The following is a 9,387-nucleotide window of genomic DNA, read 5'->3' as shown; positions in this document are numbered from 1 at the left end:
GTGGAGATCTGAATGACACAGTCAGGTCTACACTCTGTGAAGACGTGATTGCAGAGGAGCCTGGAGGAAGATGAGGAGGCAGCTCTGCGACACCGTGCAAAGCAGCATGGCTGTGACCTGGGTCGTGGCAGGGGAGATGGAAAGAAGCAGAAAGTTTGACTACTGTCAGAGAAGAAAGGTCCAGGTGACTTGGGGACAGGTTGGGAATGGGGGAGGGGCCTTCAGGATACCTCGGAGTTTTAACTTGTTCAGCAGGACAGGGGCTGGTGTGGTCCACCAAGGTCCAGCAAGGAACTGCCAGAAGAGGACGAGCATTGGGCAGAGCTGGGAGGGGGAGTCTGCGGCATGAATTCAGGCACTTCTGAAGCACTCAGGAGGGGCTGGCGAACCAGCAGTGGGATACGTGGGTCTGGCGCTCCAAGGGAAGGCCTGGGTTGAGTCATCTTGGTGCATGGTGTAATTAAGCCGGATCGCCCTGAGGACGGAACAGGCTAGGAGCCCTGGAGAAGGACAGTCTTTAATGACGATGCAGAGAACAGAGGAGGGGCTGCAGCGGGGGAGCATTTGGGGCTCCACAGAAGCCAGGGGAAAGGGCCCTTTGGGAGAAGGAGAGCCAGCAGACCTGTCCACTTCCCTGGGAGATCAGTCCTGGAATGTGGGAGAAAAGCCACCAAGTTAGCTTGGGTTTTGGCCAATTTTGCCAAAGCACAAATACCATCCCACCCTTTTGCTGCAGGGAAACTCCAGAGACACACCTTGGCTTGCAACATGAAGTCTGTACTTCTTAGCTGGGCCTCAAGTTTCTGCTAGTTTGGCTCTTGCTTGTCTTCCTTGCCTTCAGGAGAATCTTGGGCTTACAGTGGCTCTCGGTCAGACCTGACTCAACCCTGGTCCCCATCCTCACTCTGTCCACCTTGGCCTGCTGTGCACCTGGACCTGCCCTTGCCTGTGCCACAGCACAGACCACCCTCTGTCTGCCTCCCCATGCATGGCAAGTCTTTCTGAGGCACAGACACTGCCCCATCACCGTTTCTTAAGCATCATTGTGAGTCATCTTACTTTTCATTTCAGAAGCTATATTAGTTTTCCCATTGCTGGGATTCAATTTAAAGCCCACAATTTAAAGAAGTTAAATTTGGTTCATGGTTTCAGGAAATTCAGCCCAGGATACACTGGATCCAAGGAGAAACACTGTGGCAGAAGGACAGCTGCTTATTTCATGGCGGTTGGGAAGAACAGAGGAACAGCACCAGAAAAAAGAAGAGGCCAGGGATCAGACATGGACCCCAAGGTCACACTTCCATCGCTAACCCAGACACACCCACCGATGTGCTTTGTTAATTCTCCAGGGAGCTCCAAGCCAACCCAGTTGATGCAGTGAAACTAACCCACCACAGAAGGTAAGCAAGCTCATCTCAGTTAGCTTTGGAGATAGCCGGGGTGTGATCAGACTCAGCTCAGCTACTCACCAGTGTGGGGATTGGAGCAAATACCTAACTTGTCTGCATCTCACGTTGCCCTGGGAATGAAAATGCTATGGGGTCTAAGAGTTTGAGAAGGCACAGCCCAAGGTCAGTCCTGAAACATGCCAGGCTCTCCTTCGCAAAGATTGTTATTAAAAGTGAAGAAGTTGGGATGAGGATCATACCTTCTTTCACTGAAAGAGGACAATGAGGAGTCAAAATGACTCCGTGTATCTGTGGACCAGGGGAAGGGTGACACAATTTCTTGGCGATGTTTCAGTGAATACTAACTGGGGCGGTAGTGGATACGGAGGATACAGGAAGAGGCCCGAGAACATGGCACTTGGGGGAAGCATGGCCTCTGTGCGGGGCGCAGTGAGCTCACCAGTGCTCTGAGGGGAGACACAAAGTCAACCTAGTGTCTCCTCCATCACTGTAGCCCCACAGAGCCCCTGGGGACACGCGATGGGTGGCCGTGGATTACCTGAGGTCAGTCGGTAAGGGCTGACAACCCTCTCAGGATCGTAGTAAAGCCTAGCAGCCAGCAGATGGCGCCAGACCCTAAGGAGCAGATTGGAGGCGCTCTGCGGCCCACCCAGGGGAGAGCTGAAAGAACTCAAAGAGCAGCCAAGGAAGAGCAGCAGGACTATGTCCCGCGGGGTGGGCTGGTGGACAGCTCCCCCGGGCAAGGCGGGCAATGCTCGGACATGGGGCAGGGCGAGCCAGCGGGGTCGCAGGCCAGCTCCCAAGCAAGGCATTTTCTCTTTCAGTGTTGATAGTAGAGACCGGCCCTCAGCTTGCAAAAGTGAACACTCCGTGCTGCACCACCCCCTCCGTGGAGCATGAGTCAGGCCCTCTCCCACCCCTTACAAAACAGTTTTAAATGCTCTTTGGGAAAAAGAAACCTAGCAGCTCGGTACACTGTTAAATTCTACGTAAGACTCAAATGCGTCATTTTTTACTTCCACGTTCAAAGTGAGTTTTTAAATTTCTAGATGTTTAAATAAAATAGGTTGTTGGGGGATGATTGACAACAGCAAAACGAAACCAAAAGCAAAACAAAAGGCCTAAAAACAACCTGAATGTTCATCAATGGGGGAAAAAGTCAACATAGCAAATACCACAAAACAGAGGCCATATACGTATGGGGAGGCGGCAAGACATACTTTTTGTGTGTATAGAGAATAGAACCCAAGGCTTTCACACTGAGCTATACCCCCAGTCCTTTTACTTTATTTTGAGTCAGGGTTCACCTAGATGCTAACCTGGGTTGTACTCAGACTTACCACCCTCCTGCCTCAGCCTCCCAGCTACTGGGGTTGCAGGCATGCGCCACACAGGTGGCTTGTGACGCTGACAGTCATGTGGCTCGTGCGTCAGCATCTCTTGGCTGGCATCTGTGAGCTGATGCTCCTGCTGCAGGTTCTCAGAGGGCCCCACAGAGCCAGCATCACCGCAGCACATGTGCTCTGCAATCTGCTGGCTGCCTGGCGCTCTGAGGGAGAGATTGAACCTGGCCAACCAACCGCTGCCATTTCACTGTGTACAGCTGGTGGGCCAAAATTTCCTGAAGGTCAGAGAAGAAAGAGCGAAAAAGGGAGACTGTGGACAATAGCAGTGATGATGGGGCTCTGAGGCCAAGAAAAGCCAGTTTCACCCTGGTACCCTGGGAGCCAACGCATTTCAAATTATTTCAACCAAGTTGGATTGAACTGACAGTTATGTGTAGCTGAAATCACCCGGATGAATACATCTTGGGTTCTGAGAAATAGCATCTCAATTCGGGGTCTTCTCAATTTCCCTAAGACTGTACCTATATTCCCAAGTACCTATGTAAGTTTGGGGACATGAGGGTAGGTATTTGATTCTCGGTTATCATCAGTCCGCACTGGCAGCAATCCGTCACTCATCTGGTCCTCCGCTGATGAGCCATGCAGGTAGCTGTTGGCTCTCATATCTGAACGCTCTGTTTTCTTTCTCCTCCACTTTGCTCCCTCTTCAGGGCACCATAGACATTTTACTGCCTGGGTGTTACACTGAAATCGTAGGAAACTTCAGAAGATTTTCAAAGACTTGGTGTCTCCTGCATCACTCCTGGGCCTTGGGTCATTCTGCTGCTCCCTATCATACTGGGACTGGGGAATTCCTGTAAGGCTGCCTAAAGGCCTGTTATGTTTGGAATCCAGTATGTTCCCTCAACCCCAACAATGCATGGCATTGAAGGCTTGGTTGCCGATGGGCTTTTCAGAAGTACTTGGATCATGGGATGCTTACTCCGTCAGTGAGGAGACCTGATTTGGGAGGAGATGGAGAGAGGAGGCAGGGGCTAGTTGAAGGGACTGGATCATGAAGGTGTGGCTTCAGGACTGTATTAAGCCCTCAAGCGCCTTTCCCTGGCTCTCTCATCCTCTCCACTTGCTGGCTGCCATGCAGGGAGCTGTGGTCTTCTACCACACCCTTCTGCCATGATGTTTCTGCCTACAAGCAATGGAGCTGGGCAGCCATGGACCAAACCCCTGAAACTGTAAGTCAAAGTAACTCTTTCCTCCTTTAAAATGTTTCTCTCACGGATTTGGTCATGATAGCTAAAACTTAGTACCCAACCCGTATCTCCAGATTCACTGCCCAGCCCTTTCCGCTCTGCATTCTATGCAGGAGGTGAGGTGCAGCCCACCTCTGCTCTTGGGTTTGTCTAGTGACAAGGAGCTAGGGGGAGCCAGTGGACAGTCACCTCAGGACACATGTGCTCCCCTCTGACTTTCTTCTCCCCTGCCAAAGCCAGACCTTTATCTCTTCTTGGGGCTAGGAAGGTCTTCCTCTGGTTCATGTTTATTCTCCTAAATCTTTTGTGTTTTCCATTTGTTCTAATATTCTGTTGCTTCTTGCCTTCTTTTATTTACTATTTGTTTTTTTTTATTGCTTGTACTTGGGATTGAGCTCAGGGCTTTTGCACTGAACTACATCCTCAGCCCTTTATAATTTTTTTTAAATTTTGAGGCAGGATCTTATTAAATCACTAAGTAGCCTAGGTTGGGATTGAGCTTGCCATTTTCCTGTCTCAGTCCCCCAGAGTGCTGGGATTAAAGGTGGCATCATACTTAGCCCCATTTCTGTTCATCCATGTTTTTATTAGGTATTGTAGCATACATGATTAATGTATCAAAATTTCATATAGTAACTAAAATCTTTTCTTCTTTCCAGCAAGCAATAGAATTTTCAAGTATTTTAGTTCCAGTTTTGTTGTGGTGTTTTTTTGTTTTTTTGTTTTTTTGTTTTTTGGCTTTTTGTACCAAGGATCAAACTCATGACCTCATACTTACGCCACTGAGCTAAATCCCCACCTCCCCCCACCTTTGTTTTTTTGGTACTAGAAATTGAACTCAGGACCTTGCACTTGCCAGGGGTAGGAGATATGCAGCTGAGCTATTTCCCTGGCCTAAGTTTTCCCTACTTTTAATGTATACATTACAAGTGCAAATGTTTTTATTTTTTAATCCCACAGGACTTTTTGAATGACGGACTGATTGTAGTACTAGGAATTAAACCTAGGGTCTCACATGTGCTAGGCAAGCCGAGCTACATTCCCAGCCTTTACTTACTTGAAATGTGGCATCTACTTATTTAGATTTATCAGTACTTTTACCACTTATTTGCTCTTTATTCTTTTGCATCTTCTTGTTCTCAGATCTAAAATCTCCTTCCTTCTGAAGTATAAAATCTAGAATTTCCTTTATTGAGATAGTAAACTGTTTTCATCATAAAATACTTTTTTGTTTTCTTGGTACAGTTCCTCTCATTAGAAGTTGGAGATTACTTTCAGCACACTGAAAATATTCTGTAGCCTCTGGCACCCACCTTCTATTGAGACTCCAGCTATTAGATTGTCACAATTCTTATTTCATAATAGGGAAACTGAGGTTCTTTGCAAAGTAACCTGTCAGCTCCTTGAAGATACAGTGCCTGTTTTATTTTCTGCAGTTGCATTCCAGTGCTTTCTCCTTGCCTGTGGGGTTTACAGATGTGAGTTGATGCTCCTTTTCCCCCTAGAACAGGGATGATGAACCTTTCAGAGTGGCCAGCGCAGCCCTGGGGACTCAGTCATGCTGCTCTGTCCAGCCTGGCCAACGGTGCAGGCGCAGATGTTTCCAAGGACGGAACAAAGGCTATCCTCACAGACATGCCACCCCTCTGGCACGGGAGACCCCATTTACGATTTATCAGTAATAATTCTCACCCAGGCTACCCCTTTGACCTACTCATGCTGTTTTTCTTTCTCTGATATAAAAATAACACTTAAACTGGATCCCCAAGCCCACATCAGCTCTCCAGAGACCGCAGCCAAACTCACCCTACGGTCAGGGTGCAGGGTCCTTATTATACACCCAGTCTGCCGGTGTGCCAAGAAATATGAAACCATGGCCAGAGGCTAAAATCAATCACCCAAGAAGTACATATTACCCAACCGAGGCCAGCATCTTCTGCTGATTCACCTCACGGAAGGAGGTGGGTAGGGCCTGGGCAGACAGAAGAGCAAGTACGGGAGGCCAATGAAAGGAGTGCCCGGACAGGGTCCCGGGGCAGAGTGCACCTTCAAAACTGGAAGAAATCACTATGGTTTTGTAGTGAGCAGCACTGATGTTTGTCCCAGCTGAGGTCCACCTCTAGACTGGAAGGCAGCAGGTGATGACTGAAAAGTTAGAGCCCTGCCTGCCTTGAGAGTGCCCTAACTGGAGATCTGGGGGTGCAGGGAGCAGGTGGTGAGGTCATAATAATAGTAACCTCTTACTGAGCATATATTACATGCCAGGCCTGTGCTGTCTGTAAAGTCTAGTGGTTAAGTTGTAAGCACTGAGCCCAGAAACCCTGGGCTTTATATTTGGCTCCTTCACTCTAGCTATGATATTTTGATCAAGTTACTTAATCTATTTATGCCTCTGTTTTCTCATCTGTACAACTGCAATAATAAAAATATTTTTCTCATAAAGTTGCAAGGGATTACATGGGATACAGCATATAATATGTCATTATTTGCATATGTAACTTCTCAAAGGGGAGGAAGGGGAAGGAAAGAGAATCATGGCATGTTGTATATATGTGCCAGCTTTCCACAGTGAATCTGTTTATTAGGTAATCCAAACATGTACAAGTAAAAAATTTTTTTTGTCTTTTTGAGACAAGGTCTCACTATGCAGTTCAGGCTGGCCTTGAGCTCACTTTGTAGCCCTGCTGGTCTCGAACTCACAACGATCCTCCTGTCTTAGCCTCCAGAGTGCTGGGATTACAGGTATAAGCCATCACGCCCGGCACAAGTGAAATTTTTAAAAACGTAATTTCTAGTCTTACTCTACTCTGGATGGTAGATCTATTAAATGGAGAAAGGTTTGATGGCCATAGCAAAGATTCAACTTGTCTGCAGCTTCAGGACAGAAGTTTTCTCTCTAACACACTAGTCTGAAGGCAGACTGACCAGGATGGAGTGTGGGGAGTGCTGCGGTTTGAATGTGTCCTCCAAAGTTCATATATTAGAGACACCCTCAAAGCTGCTGGGCATGGTGGCATGAGCCTATAATCCCAGCACTCGGAAGGCTGAGGCAGAAGGATCTCTATGAGTTCAAGGCTAACCTGGGCTACAGAATGAGTTCAAGGCCAGCCAGCCTGAACTGCATAGTGAGATCTTGTCCCAAAAAGACAAAGAAAAAAAAAAAAAAGAAATATTCTCATTGCAAATGTTAACAGAGGAGGACTTTAAGATGTAATGAGATCATGAGGACTTTGCCCTCAGGAATGGATTAATGCTGTTATCGTGTGACAGGGTTGCTTATCTCAAGAATGGGTTTGTTACAAAAACAAGTTTGCTCTCTCACTTTCTTTCTCTCTCCCTTTCTTTCTTTCTTTCTTTCTTTCTTTCTTTCTTTCTTTCTTTCTTTCTTTCTTTCTTTCTTTTTTCTCTCTCACGTCCACACAGGCCCTTTTGCCCTTTCATCCTCTGCTGTGGGATTATTCCACAAGAGAGTCCTGCCAGGTGCACCTTGGATTTCTTCAGCCGTCAGAATTGTGAGGAAGAAATTTACTTTCTTAATGAATTACCCATCCTGGCATTCCCCATACCAACCCAAAATGGATGCAGGCAAGTGGGAGGACCAGGACGGGAGGAGGGGAAGCTCTGTCATTTTTAACCAGTATCTCTTGCCATTGAGGTCAAATGGCAATTCTAGCTGTCCCCATCATGTCATAATTCCAGACAGCGACCTGAGGGAAATGCCTTGCCTTATAAATTGCAAACACGGCTGCTCAAGTCTCACCAATCATTCTTAGTCACGTGGCCACACTATCCGCACAGGAAACTGGGAACTATAATCTTTCACTTAGCATGGTAGCAACTGGCTAGTAGAGGGTTTACTGGATTTACTAGTACAGGAAAGAGGGGAGAGATCAGCCATCTGGCCACTCTGTAGAAAGAGCCCATTTATTGACCCTTGAAGGGAGGCAAGCCTTTTTCATTTGAATATAGCACCCCGGATGTCTGAGGGAAGGGTAGTGCCCCCTACCAAGTCCTCGTGCTCTTGTGGCCCACAAACTAAAAGGCAGAGAAACCATGCCAGTTCATCTTGATTGTCACTTTGACTGGATTAAGAGACTCCTGGTGAAGTAATTTGATTGCAAGGGTACTAACCTCCTCAACAAGTGAAACCATTGATGAATTAGAGCTAGTTCACAGCAGAATGGGCTGATAGGAGGTAGGAACTTTGGGCCTATGTCCGCTCTCTTGCCCCTTCCTCTTGAGCTTTTCCCCTGCTCTCTGCTTCCTGGATGCCACAACTTCAAAAGCCTTCTTTCTTGAGACCCTTCCTCTATGCCGTTTTTTGCCTCGCAGCTTGTCTCCCATGGACTGAAACCTCAGAAACTGTGAGCCAAAATAAACTTTTGCTCCTTTAAGTTGCCGGTTTCAGGTATTTTATCCCAGCAGTGGAAAAAGTGACCATTACACACGTCCCCCATATACAACAGTGGGCAAAGAGCATAATGAATGTGGTCTCTGGCTCTGCCAGCCGAGAGTTATTCCTTATCGCTATTGACAGTGGCCACATGGAAGAACACCCCTTTTTCACAAAGTTTACAGCCTTCCCAGCCTTCTCCCCATCAGTGTAGATTTGAAGGGCGAGGGTAACTGGAGAAGAAGATCAAACCAGGCTTCGCCAACCAGGTTTGTGGTTTCTTTGCCAGTGTAGTGACCCTAGAATCTTAGGTGGGCCTCCAACTGGTTCCCTGTTTGAGTAGCTACAGCCAGTGGTCTTATGCACACATTTTTATGTCTAATTCTCTGGATTTGGAGTTCTTCCTGTTCTCCTCTCGCAAATAGGTGGTGACCTTCGTGAGGCCATCTACGAAGCATGCCCGGCTGCAAAGGGAGCTTCCTTATTCTATTATCTGCTCTTTGAGTTGGCTCTCACTGTCTGCAAAGAAAAACAGGGTGTGCTTGGGAAAAGGGCCGGGATCCCAGGCTGCCTCTTCCAAACTGCCTATCACAGCTGCCTGAGCACGTTGCTCTTACACGATCTTCCTAACACCAGCAAACTGCAGCCAAGACACAGCAGTATCCTGAACAGTTCCAACTGGCTTCCATGAATGATAGGCCCTGTGGATGACCCCACCTTTACCCCAGCAAAGACACACAACACTAGACCTGGAGTATCCACATGTCCAACTCACCCAAGACGCTGTCCTGCGTCACTGTCAGGTACAGAGCAGACAGGGCTCCTGCCACTGCCTTTTCTTTTCTTGTTTTTAATACTGCTCTATTCTCCATTTCCACTCTGCAGGGCCTCCTCTTCAGCAGTCTCCCCTGACTGTGTCACCAAACCAGGTGAATCTCCTGATAGCACTCGCTGGGCTCCGCTGGACTCACGCAGCTGTTTCAGGAGCA

The 9,387-nt window shown here is 47.7% G+C and overlaps 1 long non-coding RNA gene across 1 annotated transcript; it reads left to right on the top strand.

Moving 5' to 3' along the window:
- Nucleotides 1-909: 909 nt before the first annotated feature.
- On the top strand, nucleotides 910-7,410 carry LOC134475288 (uncharacterized). The gene is made up of 3 exons (XR_010046429.1): nucleotides 910-1,045; nucleotides 1,153-1,400; nucleotides 2,234-7,410. It is a non-coding gene; the product is annotated as an uncharacterized LOC134475288 (long non-coding RNA).
- The last annotated feature ends 1,977 nt before the right edge of the window (nucleotides 7,411-9,387 follow it).

The sequence above is a fragment of the Cavia porcellus genome, unplaced genomic scaffold, assembly GCF_034190915.1.
Source record: "Cavia porcellus strain 051 isolate PalLab524CR breed Dunkin Hartley unplaced genomic scaffold, mCavPor4.1 scaffold_1, whole genome shotgun sequence".
In the NCBI taxonomy this organism is placed as follows: domain Eukaryota; kingdom Metazoa; phylum Chordata; class Mammalia; order Rodentia; family Caviidae; genus Cavia; species Cavia porcellus.
The sequence above is the reverse complement of the archived record's forward strand: the minus strand, read 5'-3'. Positions and strand labels throughout refer to the sequence as shown.